This window comes from Pan paniscus, chromosome 9 (assembly GCF_029289425.2).
Source record: "Pan paniscus chromosome 9, NHGRI_mPanPan1-v2.0_pri, whole genome shotgun sequence".
NCBI lineage: Eukaryota > Metazoa > Chordata > Mammalia > Primates > Hominidae > Pan > Pan paniscus.
The window spans coordinates 44390516-44408717 of NC_073258.2; positions in this window are offsets into that span (position 1 = coordinate 44390516).

The following is an 18202-nucleotide window of genomic DNA, read 5'->3' on the forward strand; positions in this document are numbered from 1 at the left end:
GTATTTATACACAAAACAATATGGGTGAATCTCAAAATAATATGCTGAGTGAAAAAAGCCAGATAAAAACAAACTACTGCCTTCCTGATTAAATTTGCGTATAAAATTACAGGGAATAAATCTGTATGGAAATTCTAGAAACTACAGTGACAGAATGCACATTAATAACATTGCATATGACAGAGAGAAAGAAGGAAATTCAACAGGGCACAAGAAAATTTGAGGGGATGTCATGTAAATTTTCTTGATTTTGGTTTTAGTTTCATGGATATATACATGTGTCAAAATTCAACAAAAAATGTATACACACACACATACACTTACACACATATACATACATACATATGTCAAAACTCAACAAATTATACACACACACACATATACTTACACACATATATGCATCTGCCAATAAATTGTAAGTGCACTTTTAAAAATTAGAACATAAACCGTATGCTTTCTATATAAGATACACAATTCAAAAATAGAAAACAAAACATCTCGAAATCAAAATAATGAGAATATATACAATGCAAACACCAATAAAAATGATCATATTATATAAAGCAAACACTATTTTGAGGTGACAAATATTAATGGAGATAAAACATTCCATAATAGCTAAAGTGTCAATTCAACAGAGAAATATAACAATACTAAATTTATAGGTTTTATAATACAGTTTTAAATTATATGATGTCAAGCTAACAGAGCTAAAAGTGAAAATAAAATAACCCACAATTAATTTTGAGATTTGAGCATAGTTTTGTGAGAAACTGCTAGAAAAAGTTGACCAAAAATCAATAAAGAATGGAAGATCTGTAAAACTTCACAGTAACATTTTTCTCAAGTGCATGTGAAAGATTTCCCAAACCATCTGTTGAGCCATAAAACAAGTATCTGTAATTATCCAAGGTGATATCATGTGTTTTGTTTTATGATCACAATTAAATTTCAGTGAAACTCAATAATAACATTATAACTAGACAAACTCTGAATCCTGGACATTAAGAAAGTTACTTCTAGATACTTACTGGGTCAAAGAAAATTATCAAAATGAAAATTTGAGAATATTTTTCAAGGAGTTACAATAGTGTTATCGCATGCCAAATGTGTGCAATTCAGCTACTACGGTGTTCAGAGGAAAATGTATATACTAAAGAACAAGATAGTTTGATAAGCAATGAGCTAAACTTCTTTCCAAAAAGCTGGCAAAGAACATTGAATTAAATCCAAAGCAAGTAAAATGACGTAACCAAGAAATAGAAAACATTAAGTAAGAAAAAAATCCACCAAATGAGAAGCTTATGTTTTTAAACATAAATTGATAAACACCCAACTAAACTAATTAAGGGGAAAAAGTAAAGAATGGACTGATAATATAAGAAACGCAAATGTTGCCATTATTTCATATTCCACACATGTTAAAAGGTTAAAAGAGGCTTATCATTAATAATTCCATGCCAATAAACCTGACAATTTGAAAAACACAGCTTATCAAAATTGATATTAAAAAAGCCAAAATTTGAGTAGCTCTCTACTTACTAATATATTAAATTAATTCAAACCTTCCCATTGAGACAGCTCCAAGAGCAGATGGTCTCACTGGTAAAATTTTTCAAACATTTAAGGAATAAGACAACCTTCCACAAACTTTTCCAGAGAATAAAAAATGTTAAAGTGCCTCAATACACATTTTATGACCTGGCATAACTAGGTATCAAAAACCGTAAGGAATATTGCAAGAAAGGAAATTTACAGATCAGTATCTCCCAGGAATAAGGACACAAAAACCCTCAATGTAATATAAATTATTATAATCTTTGGTTAAATAAATATTGTATCTTATTAGCATTAAGTAAAAATTATGTCAATAAACAAATGTTCATTCCAGGAGCATAAAATTCCAATTAAAACTGAAAACTCATGAATACTATGCGCCATGTTAACAGAATAAAGAGCAAAAAATTATGTCAGTATCTCAATAAGTGTAGAACAACCATTTGATAAATTCCAATATCTATTCATTAAATAACAACAAGGAATATTGTCAGAAAACCAGGAATAGAATGTTTTCAGTCTAGTAAAAAGTATATGCAAAAAAAGCAATAGACAAACAGTAAAAACTCTCAGAAAAAAAAATACAATAAAACATTGAATGTTTTCTTTTGCAGGATAAAAACAAGATAAAAATGCCCATTACCTCCAATTCTATTAAACATATTATTAGAGATAATGTAGTAAATGTCAGTGCAATAGAGAAAATGTAATAAAGCAACAAAATAAAATATATGAGAAAGTCCAGGCATGGTTGCTAACACGTGTAATCCCAGCACTTTGGGAGGCCGAGGCGGGTGGATCCCTTGAGGTCAGGAATTCAAGACCAGCCTGGCCAACATAGTGAAACCCCATCTCCACTAAAACTAACAATAAAAAAATTAGTCGGGTGTGGTGGCGTGCACCTGTAATCTCAGCTACTAGGGAGGCTGAGACATGAGAATCACTTGAACCCAGGAAGCAGAGGTTGCAGTCAGCCAAGATCACACCACTGTCCTCCAGCCTGGGCAACAGAGCAAGACTCTGTCTCAAAAAAATATATATGAGAAAGAAATAAAAATTACTATTATTTACAGATGACATATTTATTCACACAAAAAACAAAATGATTCTGAAAATAAACTGTTAGAAATAATAAAGATTACTGAATAAAATGCTAATATAGAGAAATCAATTGCATTTCTAGAGATTAGTACCACACAATTGTTTATACATTTTACAGGCATTATTTTCAATAGTACAAAAGATATGAAAATCTCAGGATAAATTTAGAGAAGGAATATATCATATACCCTGTTCACGAATTGGAAGACATAATATTATGAAGAGTCAATTCTCCCCAATTTTATTTATAAATAAATCTAATGCAATCTTAATTAAATCCCACCAGGACCTTAAGCAAAAATGTACCACTAATTTTAATGATTAGCAGTGAAAATGACCTAGGATAACCAAGATGATCTTAGAAAAGGAGTGCAAAGCTAAAAGACTTACAGTATTAAATATCAAGAATTATTTTAACACTAAAATGTCTAAAACAATGTGGTATCCATGCGAAAATCTAATGGAACAGAATAAGCAGCCCAGACACAGATACATATACAACAACACTTGATTTTGAACCTAGATGCCACTGAAATTTGGCATGGAAAGGATAGTCCTTTAATTAGCACTTCTTGCTCCACTGGATATTCTATTAAAAAATGAACTTTTTGGCTTCTACTTTACAGCATAAAGAAAAATTAATTACATATAGACTAGAACACAAATTGGGAGGTGAATTGTGGCAGGAAGTTAAACTGCAAACTTTAAAGAAACAGGTAAAAATCATGTTTATGCTAAAATTTCAAGGAAAAGTGTTGATTCTTGTTTTTTCAAAATTCATAATCCCTAATAACATGTAAATAGGCATTACATTTAACATAGGTTTCTCAGAATCTGTATTTACTACATATACCTTTATTAACATGCTAACATAGAAAATCATTCCTTGACACAATGGCCCAAGAATGAAACTCAAAAAATGGGAATGAAAACACCCTTATTTTCCACATACTGAAATTTGTATGTTTTTTTAACAGTAAATTTTTAATGTATGTTTCCTTGGGCAATATCTTTAAACCTAAGAAATTTAATTTCATCTGATTACACTTTAAGGAGGAAGATATCCAGTTTTTGTGTTTTATCTTTTAGTTGTAAAACTTTTATAGTCTTAACATAGGAGGACAGAAAGAAAAGAGGAGAGTAGATGAGTGAATGAAGGCAGGAAAGAAAGAAGAAAAAGGAGAAATAAATAAAGGGAGAGAGAGAGGGTGAGAAAAAATTGTTAAGTAGTAGAGTTCCTCTTAGGATAAAAGAATAGTTTGTATTTAAGAATCCACTTTACTGGTTATATTAATTAATTCAGATAAGGCCCTTTGTGAATAGTTTTTGTACAATGTGACCAGAAATTATTTAATTAAGTTAAAATAAATTGAATAATTTTATGACGAACTAGAAGGAAACACACAGAAAATTGAGGCATTATAAAGAACTATGAGAAACTAAGAAGGAATTTTAAAGCTGGGGCAATTTTACTTTCTATTTAATTTTTTATTTGTATATTTTCTTTTTTAAGTTGACATATAACCGTTGTACATATTTTGGGTGTACATATAATATTTTGGTATCTGTATACAATGTGTAATTATCAAATCAGGGTAATTGGAGTATCCATCACCTCAAAGATTTCTTTCCTTTGTGTTGGGAACATGACAAGGCTTTTCTTATAGTTATTTTGAAATATACCATAAAGTATTATTAACTACAAATTTTTTTTTTTTTTTTTGAGACGGAGTCTCGCTCTGTCGCCCAGGCTGGAATGCAGTGGCGCGATCTCGGCTCACTGCAAGCTCCGCCTCCCGGGTTCATGCCATTCTCCTGCCTCAGCCTCCCCAGTAGCTGGGACTACAGGCTCCCGCCACCACGCCTGGCTAATTTTTTTTTTGTATTTTTTAGTGGAGACGGGGTTTCACCGTGTTAGCCAGAATGGTTTGGATCTCCTGACCTCGTGATCTTCCCACCTTGGCCTCCCAAAGTGCTGGAATTACAGGTGTGAGCCACCTTGCCCGGCCTATTAACTACAATTTCCCTACTGTACTATCAAATAGCAGAACTTCTTCCTTCTAACTGTATTTTTGTAGCCCTAACCAGCTTCTCTTTGTCATGCCCCCTTGCTGGTTGTGTTGACACACAACTTGCATGAGGTCTTCAGTAAAGTTTCGTATACCCACAGATGTCCTGTTCGACTAGTATTTGGAGAAAATCAAGGGAAAAGAGAAGAATACCATGCCTCACTGGTGCATGGCTGAGAGAAGGGAAAAAAATGGAATTCAGATAGGCAGGTCATTGAGAAGAGAAGTGAGGAGCTAATATAAACATGTGGAAAACTTGCAAAAATCTATGGAAGATCACTACTTTCACAGGATGAGGGGTAAGGAAGTTCAAACCAATTTTCTTTAAATATCAAAGGACTGAGTGACCTTTGATACTTTAGTTGCAATATAACTAGAAGGTAGAATAAAGAGTAGAAGCAAATGACCTCTAAGGCCTCAACTAACTTCGAAATGCTTTGATTCTAAGAGAAGCATATGACTGTTTAGCAATATATCAAAGACTTGCCAGTGTGACTGTGGTTTGGGCCAATTATTGCATTTATTTATGGTTTGGGAACTTCATTTAGGGCTTGAGGTACAAGACTGAAATAACTCAAGTTCAAAGAAATAACAATGACATTGACATTTCACACGATCAGCAAGTCTTTCAGGGAGTTACAGAATGGCAACATTTAGAAGTAAGGGATTAGTAGAGAAAACTGTCCCCAAAGCCTCACTACAGAGTAAATCAAACCTGACCTGCTGGCCCAATGTTGCTGTCACATCAGGAGAGAGACCAAACCACTAAAAATGGCAAATGCAGCAAATCCCTTATTGCTTCTTTAGGGTAAAATAGAAAGAGAGATAAATAAAAAGCCTGAACCAAGCCATTCTGCAAGTTCTTAAAACTGGGAGGCCCTAGATTCTGCCAGTTTTTCGATTGGATTACCCAAGATAGTTTGTAGTTAATTATCAAATGCAAAAATCAATGTCTGCTTATTAACTCTGAACAAAGAAGTTTTAAGTGTTTGTCATAAAACTCAGAGTCTAGTTATCTGAATCAAAAGTCCAATGATATGCAAAAGGAGTCACTCATGCTTAGCTCTTTACATGCTGACATTTTGAGACAGCAGAGAGAGGCACTATATTAACCATGATGCTAATATGAATAACAGAGGGACTTCTCAGTCGCAACACATTGACGTATCCATAGTGCCCTTATGAACATCATTCTATGATTATAGAGGACTGACTTGGTTGGGCAAGATCATATATAACATATGAAAAGGAAAATGTATATTTGTCATTAGAATCACTACTTGAACTCCAGGGAAGTGCCAATAATTAAAAACCAGAAGGTATCATACCCTATGACAGACATATTTTATTGTGAAGAAGGTAAACACCTTGCTTATAATTTCTGTTTCTGCATTGCAAACTATAGATTATACAGTAGGATGAAATGCATAAAGCTAAGGTTTAGGAAATTCAGGCTCCATTTCTAGTTAGGCCACTAACTAGCTGGGTGACATTCAGCAAGTCACTTCATCTCTTTGGCTTACACTTTCCAACCTGTAAAAAGAAAGAGGTAAATTTTGTGACCTCCCTTCCAGATGACAAGGTTTAATGTTAATTTGCTACTTTTTCTTCATCTCTACATTTATAATATAGAATTCCATTTTGAATAATCAGAGGAGATACTTTCCTGGGTCTAAAGACCTAAGGCATATCTAATCATTCATTTACGTCTCACAGAAACATGTATATCTCTCTTTTTCCAACTTTAAATGCCCCACTGTACTCATTGAACTTGAAGGAGTGTTCCCACTGAGCTCTGTGTGAAAAGAAATTGCCATCACATGAATATTTACTCGTCCACATTAAACTAGACATGAAAATATTCCAACCACTCCACTCATCCTATTAATATTCCAGCCTGATGGATATGGAAGAATCACTGACTCATGATCTCTTTCCCAGCTGGTCTCTGCAGAAAGAACTGGAACAATGTGTACATACATTTCGCTTATTAATTGCATAACTGGATATTTCAAAAAGATTACTCTGACCCTCTGCAGAGCAAGATAAACACTGTAATAAAAGATTTCTATATGGAGAGGTTACTCTAACTTTTCAAGATCCAAGGATTTATAAGTTAGTCTTTTAAATTGCAAGAGACAGAATACCACCTTCTAGTTGCCTCAGAAATGAGAGTAAGGATGCAAGAACATTTTAGCTCTTATATATGAAAAATTATATGAGTTTCATTTAACTTTGTGCAAGTTATCCTATTTTCATCCCACTCCCCATGCATTTTCCACCTTTCTTCAGCCTTCTCCATGGCACTGGAGGATGATTTCTGTTAATTGCCTCACTGACTTCCTTGAAGTTGAGTGATGACAAAGGGAGGTACCAGCTAGAGACTGAAGAGCTAACTGAGAAAAATACCAGAGCATTTCCTTTCAACTCTCTCCATTCTTCAGGGCTGTGTCCACCTCTCTAGCACTATCTGACACACCCACAAGACACATCATGACTATTGCAGCTTTTATTGAGCTGGAATAGCACTATTTCTTTCCCTGGTTCCTTCAGTTCCAGAGATGGTAACAACTTTTCATTTTCTCTAGACTTTGAGTGTCTCATCCTTTCTTATTTATTACTTTTTTTTTTTTTTTTTTTTTTCTGAGATGGAGTTTCGCTCTTGTTCCCCGGGCTGGAGTGCAATGGCGTGATCTCGGCTCACTGCAACCTCCGCCTCCTGGGTTCAAACGATTCTCCTGCTTCAGTCTTCTGAGTAGCTGGGATTACAGGCACGGAATTTTGCTAGTCCTTTCATAAATAATTGTACCATTAAAATATGCTTTTTTTTTGTATAAACTGTCTGAAGTGAATTCTGCAGGCCTTGGCTGACATAAGCTAAGGTCTAGAGTTCAAACTATGTTACAAAGACCTACTCTCTATTGCTCAGGTTTATGCTCTTTCATCGTGGCTCGGGTGGAAGCAAGATAGTTACCAGTAACTCAAGACATACACCCTTCCATGTTGGTGTCTAGAAAAAGAACATTTTTTTCCAGAAATTTGAACAGGAATATTGAAGGAGCACTCATTAGGCCAACTGGGGGCATATGGCCATGTCTCAACCAATGTTGTGGCCAGGGAAATGAGAAGCAACTGGTCAAACAAAAATCCTTTCCATATCCCCAGAAATATGGGGTGGAGTCAACAGCAGCCAAAGTCCTTCGACTGAGAGCAGGAGAGATGGATTCCAAGAGTACTCTCTCTGTGTCATTTGGGGAAAAAAAAGGAAAGTAGATAAAGTGGCCACAAATTATTAATTCATTTAGTTGGGACCATGAAGGCAGAGCTTGAAAAAAAAAATGTGTTGTCCATTATTTGAGCTCACCCTACTTCTTCTTTAGGTCCCAGATCTACCTTTAGTTTACTTTCTATCTCTTGGGTCCCCATATAATTAGGATGCCATAATTGGGTCACTGCTTCCACCGATGAAATATTTTCATAATCCTTTTTCATATGATGTTAGGAAAACTCCGTCAATTTTCACTTAAAATTTTTCTGTATTTAATTTTATTAAAATTAACATACTCTCAGGATAAAGTCCAAGGATCTTGCCATGATGCAGAAGACTATACTGAATCCAATTCCCTTCCTATTCTATGATCTCATTTTGCATCAAGATATCCTCATTGCTCTCTCTGTTAAAACTTCATTGAAGTATTTTAATTTCTGTAACACACTAAGCTTGCTTCTTCCTCAGGGATTTTGCATTTCCTGCTACCTCCCCCTGGAAGGCTCCTTCCCACATGTTCACAGGCTGATTCGTTCTGATCATTTGGGTCCCAGCTCAAACGTTATCTCCTAACTGAGACTGTCTTACGCCCTCTCACTTTTTCTTAATCCATTTTTCTATTTTATGGCACTGCCATAAAATTTATCTTTGTTAAAAATTACCTTATTAATTTGTTACTTTTCTCTCTCTTGCCAGATTGTCTACTCCTCCTGTCTGACACATGGGAGGCGCTTAGTAAACATTAATTGAATGAATAACCATGGTAACAAAGCAATGCAAAGAAATCATATCTTTTTACTCAAAAGGAATGGCACAATTTTAGATACTAGAGGAAAGGAGGTTGGGGGAAGGTCCCTTGACATCCAAGACATCTATGTTTTATTAGATATATTATTGAAATATATAAGAAAATAAAGTTTTAGAAATACAATGATAAAAACATATTTAATGGTGCTTAAAATAGGTTTGGCAAGTATTTTTATTTCTTTCCCAATTAGGTAAAGAAATTGGATAGTGGGAGTAGAGACCATATTGATAGGGTAGAAACATAATTGTCAGCTGCCAACATTGGCAAATACTGTTGTTCTTAATAGACACACACTGTCTAGTGAATTGGAAATTGATTCAGCAATGGGCTGCAAGATGTCTATTGCAGACCACCTGTCTTCAGATTTTCATATTTTTAGTGCCAACCACTCCTTCCCCACATGCAACACTGAGAAATAGTGAAGATTTAACAGAGATTGATAATTATTATGAAATGGAGGTATACATGAGAACAGAAGGCTGAAATAAATATGGTGTTTTTGTAAATACTGTGTTGCAATACGAACAATATGTAGTAATGCATAATTGAAAGTCTTGGATAAGTATAGCAGCACTCGCTTGATTAGGTTAAGATTAGCTTGGCTGAAATTCTGTCTCCACTTTCTGCTTGACATTGGAAAAATCTCTTTGCTCTTCTGAGCCTCACTTTTCTCATCATAAAAATAGTAGTAAGAAATAAAATGCCTAAAATATTATACATGTATTATTGAGAGGGACCAATGTTATAGCCCATGTAAAAAAATTTAGCATACTGTCTCATACAGACAGTAAGCTCTCAATAAATGTTGGCTGTTATTAATACAATGATCACTATTGCATTCATTAATTACTCTGAGAATGCAAGGGAGTTATCAATATCTATTTTCAAAGCCAAAATTTCTCCCACTTTAGGATTTATTCCTAAGTATATTATTATCTACCTAAAAGAAATATCAAAAAATGAAGATTTTTTAATAAGTACAAATATTACTAGTGTTTATATTTGTACATCTTAGAAAGAGTTTATCTCTTTGAAATTCAGTTTCATTATTCGCAAATTATAAAAGTAAGAAAAATATAAATCTCTCAGGGTAATTAAGATGATTAAGTGAACTAATAATTATAAAAGAGACTTCGCAGGGTGGATATGTAGCAAACACTCAGTAAATGGCCATTAATATTACTATTATTACACATTAAGATTAATTTTTATGTGGGGCTTTTTAGTATTTGTGACAAATTTTGTAATTCCTTTTATCAGTATGAGGCGACTGAGACTCGGAAGCTAAAGACTCACTTAGGTAGAAGCTAGAAAAATAGCATCTTGACCTTAGATCTTTTCAGGTCAATAGCTTTCTTCTTTCCACCACACCTTGTCACTTCTGATGTTTGGTTTGTATTTAAAGTCTCTAGCATAATAAAGAAAAATGGATCTATTATCTTTCTATGGCTTCATTAGAAGACAAAAGCAAAGGAGTATACTTACAAGTATTGCTAGTATAACTCAGATACAGTTCCTGAGTTCAAAACTTAATAAGTCTAAATTTATTCAGCAGAAAAAGAAATTCTGCAAAATCCAACTGCAAAACGACTTCTAAGTAGTAGACTTTGGTCCATTTCCCATCTCTGAATACAAATGCTCCAGGACTCAAAAGTGGTAAAACACATCCCCCGCAGTCGGGTGGATATGCCAGATCTCTGAATTCCTAATTCAAACAGTGGTGGCATACATTTTAGGGAAGCCCTTGACATAAAGTCATATTTTATATGAGCCAGAACTAATATTTTTAAGCTGAAGGAAATGCCATTTTTACTAGTTCTTTGCAACACAAGTCATTCTCCTTTACCTGGCTTATGGTGCCCCCTGTCCTTTTAAATGTAAGTTGCTTTACATCATCTTCTGCATCTTCTGTAAACCACTTTCCTTTTCAGTACCTATCATTCTCTTTCGAAGTTCCATATATTTGTACACACTGTTCCCAGTGCTGGGAAAGTTCCATTCTCCCAATCTCAGTTCTCATTTTCCATTCCACACCCTCCCATATGGCATAGCACCACCGTTTAGAATATTGGCTCTTCTTGCCTCCATGAAGTCTTCCCCCAGGGCCTGTTGTCTCTTCCACCACAGAGTTCATCAGAGTATGGCTCCTTGAATATGATCCTATTTTTTATTTATACCATCCAATATTGTTTTTAATCTGCCCATGAAATATTTGCAGAAGCTTACTGTCTCAGGAACTATCCCAAAGACTCACAGAGTGAACATATCAAATACATTCACTGCCCTCATGGTTCTGCCAAAATAGTGATTATTTTTAACTACTGATCTCTCCTGGATGTATCATGGGTACCATGAAAGCAGAGTGTATCTCATTCATCATCAAACCCATAGTGGCTAGCACAAGGCCTGGCACGCATCAGTTGCTGATTAAATATTTGCTGAATCATAGTGGTTAACAACCTGAATTCTGTATTATCATAAATATTTGTGATTCAGAGTCAGACAATTCAGTCTAAGATTTGACTTCAGCTTCTTCTCTGCAGATTCCCAAAGGACTGGTTTCTTACATTAGAGGCAACTGAATCTGCCCTTCAGCACAATTTGTTGACTTTGAGAAGTTATTCCCCAAGTATTGTACCAAGTTTTGCTTAACAAGGTGCCAGAGGTGCTGGAATCATTGCAGACAATATTTACTCGCATGCTCATGGCCCTTGCAGCTAGGGAAGGCTGGGAGGACATACAGGGAACATTACAGATAAGGACAGCCTAGTTAATATTATAAAAGAAGCAGGGATAAAGCTCCTGTTTCAGAAAGTGTCTTGGCACGAGCTTTCCCTTTGCAAAAGGCAATTGAAAATGGGCAAAGAAATCTTTTAATTTTCTGATTGTCTTCATAATTTGACTAGAGTATCTTCACTTGTGGTGAAATCTGAATCCATTCTGATCCTGTCCTCTCTGGCTCTTACTGTGACTGTATCTTTGAACACATATATTATATAACTTATACAACAAGTACAAATAATACAACTTATTTATTTAATCAACTAGATAAATAGGTTTACCAAGAACCTACTACATGCCAAAGCCTATGATAGACACAGAGAGTATAAGGAAAAATAAGACATAGTTACAAATTCACCAATATTTGCTGTTTTCAGAATACAGGGCAGAAAAACATAGTATCAATATAATAGGTGCCATCTTAAAGGTTTAAACACATGCTGGGAAATCCAAGAGGAGTCAGCAATTGAGTATTGTCCATGAATACAGGCAAACATCCAGAGGAGGTGACACTGAGCTGCGATTTGAAAAATGAGGGAAGAGTAATTGGAAACATCTCCACAATAACCTCTTCACTTTTTCCCTGCCTCCATTCCCACACACTTTCATCAGTTACCACACAGCTGCCCAAATGATCTTTTATAATGAAAAATGGATCATACCGCCCACCTGCTTTTCAACCCACTTAGAATAAAATCCAAACTCCTCACCATGGCCCACACTCTCTTGACACTTGTCTACCTCTGATATCACATCACATAAAATTCACTCCTCACTAAAGATACTCCAGAAATAATATGTTCTGTCTGTCCCTGGGACAAGCCAAGCTCAATTTTATTTCTGTACCTTTACACAGGCTGTCTCTTCTGCCTGAAACTTTTAGCCCACGCCACCCCCGGTGTGCATGGTTGACATATTTTTGTCATTTAGTTCTCAGCACAAAAATTGCTGTTCAGAGAGGCTTTTTCTAAATGCCCAATATGAATGAAGTGGACTATTCACTTCCAACGTATCACTTTTTATCCTGTTGTTGTTTTTTTTAAGTGAGAATTCAAGCACCAGGAAATAAGATTCATGCATTCAATCTGTCTTGGACATTGTCTTATTCCCGACTCACAGAATATTTCCTGGTACACAGTAAGCACTCTTAATGTTCTTACATGATTGATTTCTCATCTGTCATCTATTTCATGATGATGTATATATTATAATTCTTACGAGGATACCTTACTGAACATATTTGGGAGTCTTTAGGAGACTCCAAACTTTTCCTATATATTTGCTTAAGCTACCATAACAAGGGACCACAGACAGGGTGCCTTAAAGCACAGAACTTTATTTTCTCACAATTCTGGAGGCAAAATATACAAGGTCATGATTTCAGCAGGATTAGTTCATCCCAAGGCTTCTCTCTTTGGCTTGTAGATGGCTGCCTTTTGCTGGTACCTTCATACAGTCTTCTCCCTGTGTGTGTACACAGCCATCCCTCCACATCTGTGAGATCTATATCCACACATTCAATCAACTGCAGATCAAAATGTTCAAAAAAGATAACAAATAACAATAAAATAATACGTAAGTTTTACAAAGAAATAGCAATGCAACAAAAAAACTATACAACAATATAATACAAATAAAAAACTACAGTATAACAACTATCACATTTACATTGTATTAGGTATTATAAGTAATCTAGAAATGTACAAGAAGATATGGATAGGTTATATGCAAATACTATGCCATTTTATAAAAGGAACTTGAGCATCTGTGGATTTCTCAGAGGGTCCTGAAACCACAGCCCCATGGATACCAAGAAATGACTGTATTTGTTCCCTAATCCCATCTTTCTATAAGGATACAAGTCATATAGGATTTGGGCTCACTCTAAAGCTTCCATCAATCTTAGTCACCTCTTTAAAGATCTTATCTCCAAATACAGTCATATACTGAGATGAGACGTCAATATATGAATTTTGGGGGTCCACAATTGAGCCCACAAGGCCATATAATATGTCACTATGAATCTACTAGAAAATATAGAGTTCATTATATAAAATAATTTATAATCCATAAAACTTTCCTGATTTAGACCATGGGTCTTGATTTGTTCTTTATTTCAGCAAACGCTGGTATAATATGATACTGATATGCTTAAGCCCATGTAATGGAGACACAAAATACAGTAACTCAAGAAAGATACATGTTTATTTTTCTCTCAGTTCAGACATAAGTGGCTATTCTATGGCAAGTGGGCAGTTTTCCTTCGGGAGGTTGTCCAGGAACACAGTTCCCTTCTAACTTGTTATCCACTATTCACTAAGGTGGTTTTCTCATGTCTGCATGGCTGAATCTACCCCCACTAGTACAACTTTCTCCTTTAGACCAAGAGAAAGGGCTAGAGAAGAAATGGTGAACAAGCAGTTTTCTTTTCAGGACATGGACTTGAAGTTAAGCCCTTCACTTCCTCTCACATTCCATGGAATTAATTTACTCATATCATCATACCATTTGCAAAGAAAGCTTGGAAATGCAGTCTCAATCTGGTTGAGTATGAGATCTGTCACATGATTATACCATATGTGGTGGTTGAGAAGTTCTAGTACTAAAAGAAAGAAGAAGGAACAGATATTGGGGAACAATTTCTGCTACAAGAATGGATATTGAGGGACAATTAATCTCTGCCAAATTAATTAGATTTTTAACTATATCCAAAATACTTGCAGCAGTATTTTGGACAGAGAGTAGCATAAGACATGGTCTTTTCCACTTATGTAACATTCTTATTTAAAAGTGTAAGATTAGCTCAATCTGTTATAATTATCATTGGAACCTGAGATTATTTTTATACCAAGTTTGACAAAAATTCCATTCACCATGGTCATATTTTTTGATCATCCTAGCATTACCTATGATAAAAACTTAAGTCAAAATATTTTGCATAATTTCATGCTGTTTTATACAAGCAGAAACATAACAGAAAGGCACAATAAATAAAACTATAAATAAAACAATAATACATAAAAAATAAATAAAACAATTAAATAAATAAAGGCAAAATAAAGTAAAAGATAGAGGCATCTATATGACACAGTTTTGGAAGGGCCCTCACCTGTGTAAGCATCAGCCAATGAACAAAAGAACAACCATAGGCAAGGTACTTAATGCTTCCAAATCTCCGTTTTTATATGGCTACACTTAGAATAATACTTACCTTGAGGGTTCTTCTAAAGGCTTAGGCTAATGTGTGAAAATCAACCTGCAGAACTCAATAAACAGAAATACAATTTGGTGGTTTTCTTTACTTAAGAACATGGTTTCTAGATAAGATTATCTGATATTTGTTAATCATTTGTGACATCAGGTAATACTCTTAAACTCCCTAAGTCTCAGTTTTCTCAACTTTAGAACAAAAATAACAATAGCACCAGATTGACAGTAGTGTTACTGTCAGATTTGAGTAAAACAATGCATGTAAACTGCCTATCAAGGTGCTTGGTGCATCCTAAGTGTTTAGTCAATATCATTGCCATGATTTTTTCTCTGCTGAATATTGTGGCTTAGGTCATTAGACAAGAGTCTTCCTCCAACCCCATCTAAGGCCCTGGTTCTTTATCAATTGTCTGCGCTGCTGCTGAGTAAAAAGTGAAGATACACAGCACATCTGTTTCCCATTTAAGAGGGCTTCAGGCTGGGTGCTTTAAAGATTAAACTGCATTATTGTCATTATCCATGTGAAGACTTCTGTTCATGGTGAAGCTATTCATACTTAGAGTGGAAAATTACAACTTCCAAAATTGTCTCCCCAGGGGAAATCTAATGGGTATTTTTTTTTTATGTCTTTTGTAAATGATTGCTATCAAATGAAGAATTCTGATTAAGGTCATTGAAACTTTTTAACAGATAGTGAGAGGAAAATCATTGGGCATATTCCTAGTCACATTCATTCCCCCATTACCCTTTGACCCATTAATTCAACAGGACTATTTAGCTGCCCTTTTTATGTTAATGGAAACACAAAAAAGTTGGAAAATTTCTGACTAAAATTTTAATTGCCCATTTGAGGCAATTAACATTTTACCATCAAGTAATTGCCCATTTGAGGACAATAAGTTCAAGTCATAAGAATAAACACCAGGGGACACCATTTAGTTCTAGGAAGATTCAGAACTGACATCACTCCTTCTCGCAAGACTTATTATTTTCTAATATAGAAGACATGTTATTGGAATATATCCCAAGAACACACTCTTTTCAAGCACTAGGAGATAAAAACCTTTCTTGCATAACACTACCTATATGCTAGTCATTACCATGTCAGTTCTAAAAGTCACATTGGAACCAGTTAAAATAATTATTTAAGAAAAAACTAAATCAACTTAATTTGCCACCTGTATGGGAGCCTGTGTGTTCCATCAGTTGACTAGACAAACAGGTAGCTTGCATAGCCTAAGGAAGGAAAAAATCAATCTTCTAAGAGTAAAGCTAGTGTCAAAGTAACAGGTATCCTTGAAGCTTGATTTAAGATCAGTGAATTACAAACATTTGTTGTGGTGGAATGAAACCATAACAGAAAAAGTTCTCCTTGACACGGAGGTACTTACTACTTAACAATTAGAAAATCAGATCTTGTCACATTCTGAATTTGTTGATTTCCTCATCATTAGATTCAAGTTAAGACGATTGTGGTAGGAAAACTACATGAAGATGTTTACTTCTTTCTGCATCCCACCAGGAGGCATATATGCTAGGGTTTTCCCACTATCAATGATGCAAAGACTGAGAACTTGATAAATACGCCAAGTGAATCATTTTATATGAAGGTAAATTCTTCTTTGGAATTATTAGGTAAACTGTGGAGAGATACTTTGAGACCATGTTAATATCCTGCTCCCTAAAAGTATTTCAGAGACAGGGGAAATACTTTCTAGTATCCTTCGATAATGCTTGTCTATATCAGTTACTGCATTGGCTGTCAGAAAATGGTGACTTTGTAATTTTATCATTCCTTTATTCAACCGGACTTGTTGATTTTGGCTTACACATATTGAGGATCTTCTAAATTTGCTTTGTTATGGGGCAGCTCACAGAAAAAATTCAGCAAAATTAGAACTGAAAGTTCTAATCATCTTTCAAAAGCTTACAGTACTAAAGTTCCCAACCCTTCTTGTATCTCTCTTTACTATTTCTGCTATTCTTATTTTGTTCTGATTTATTCCATGCCTTTCCATTCTGCCTCAAAACCTTTTTGAAAGAAATTTATATAAGAAAATACTTATTTCTGGAATCTGAATAATGTCTTTCTGTTCTTGAATGGCCAGAAAGGGAGAGAAGAAGGGCTTTTTATGACTGTGTCAGAGATTCTTAAACTATATTAAAGAACTAGCAACATGCTTTCAGAAGAGGTTTTCTGCTTATACACAAACAAAGAGGAGGGCAAGATTAAAGAAATTAAAAATTCTGAAGAAACACACATTACACTGATTTCCAGTCAATGGGACCTGGGTCTGGCATTTGTCAATTTTATACATAAACCAAGTACTACTGGCTTTGTGATTTGTTTAAATACATATCATCTTTAGGAGTAGATATGTCATTTCCTTTCAAAAGGTTGTAAGAAAAGGAGCAGTACGGAGAACTTACTTGAAAATGCAATTCAAAATGTATATTCTTTTTTAATTACTCAGTGTATTATTTGAAAAAAAAAGGACAACAGCTCTCATCATTCATCCATAGGTCTGTGAATCTTTTCTCAAAATAAGTTTGCCATTTTTTGCCAGCAAAATGCATTCAGTTCCAGGCAAGTGGTTCCACATTAACGTGACATTTCTGTTAGATGTTAAGCCAAATTGTTACACACTCCAAGAATGATTTTGTGAAGTACTTGTGTGAAGCTTTCCAATTGTGCTTCTTTAAAATAGTTCAACAAACTCCCTGGGAGAAGGTTGAGAAAGCTCTTTACCAATTGGCCAACCACAATTATTCTCTAACCCAGAAGTCTCGTCTGTTGACCAAATGGTTGAGTGGTTTACAGGAGAATGTCAATAGGACCAAACATTTTGACCATCCTGAATGGCTTGCATCTTAAGCCTTTAATCAAAGCAGCTATTCATTCATTTTAGAGCAACATATCTATAAGAGCAGCAGTGAGACATTGAACTCTTACTTATTGTTCCCATACTGAGCTGAAATGCTGAGGCATAGATATGGAAGGCACCACAGATACTAGGCACATAAATGCCACTTCACCTGCCAGATGGATAACCCTGAATGCCTTTTGCAAGACATCTCAAATCTCTTCACTCAGTGCACAGGCTTCACGTGGTTATACAGTATAGCACCACAGATATTCAGGGCCAACAACTCTATGAAAGGCATGAAAATGCTTTGCCTCCCAGAAGATATTAGGCTCCAAGAGGTTTGTAAATTGAGACTTATCTGAATGTTCACTTCAAATCAGAGGGGAACAATTTTTTTTTTCAAAAATTGTTGATCTGAAACTTGTACAATAAAAATAATATAAAGCTTATATGTTGATCGTTGTCATTGTATTGCAACTCCCTACTATGCTTCACTTCTCTGAGAGGTGTACAAATTCCTAGACAGTGGTAATAATGGGGA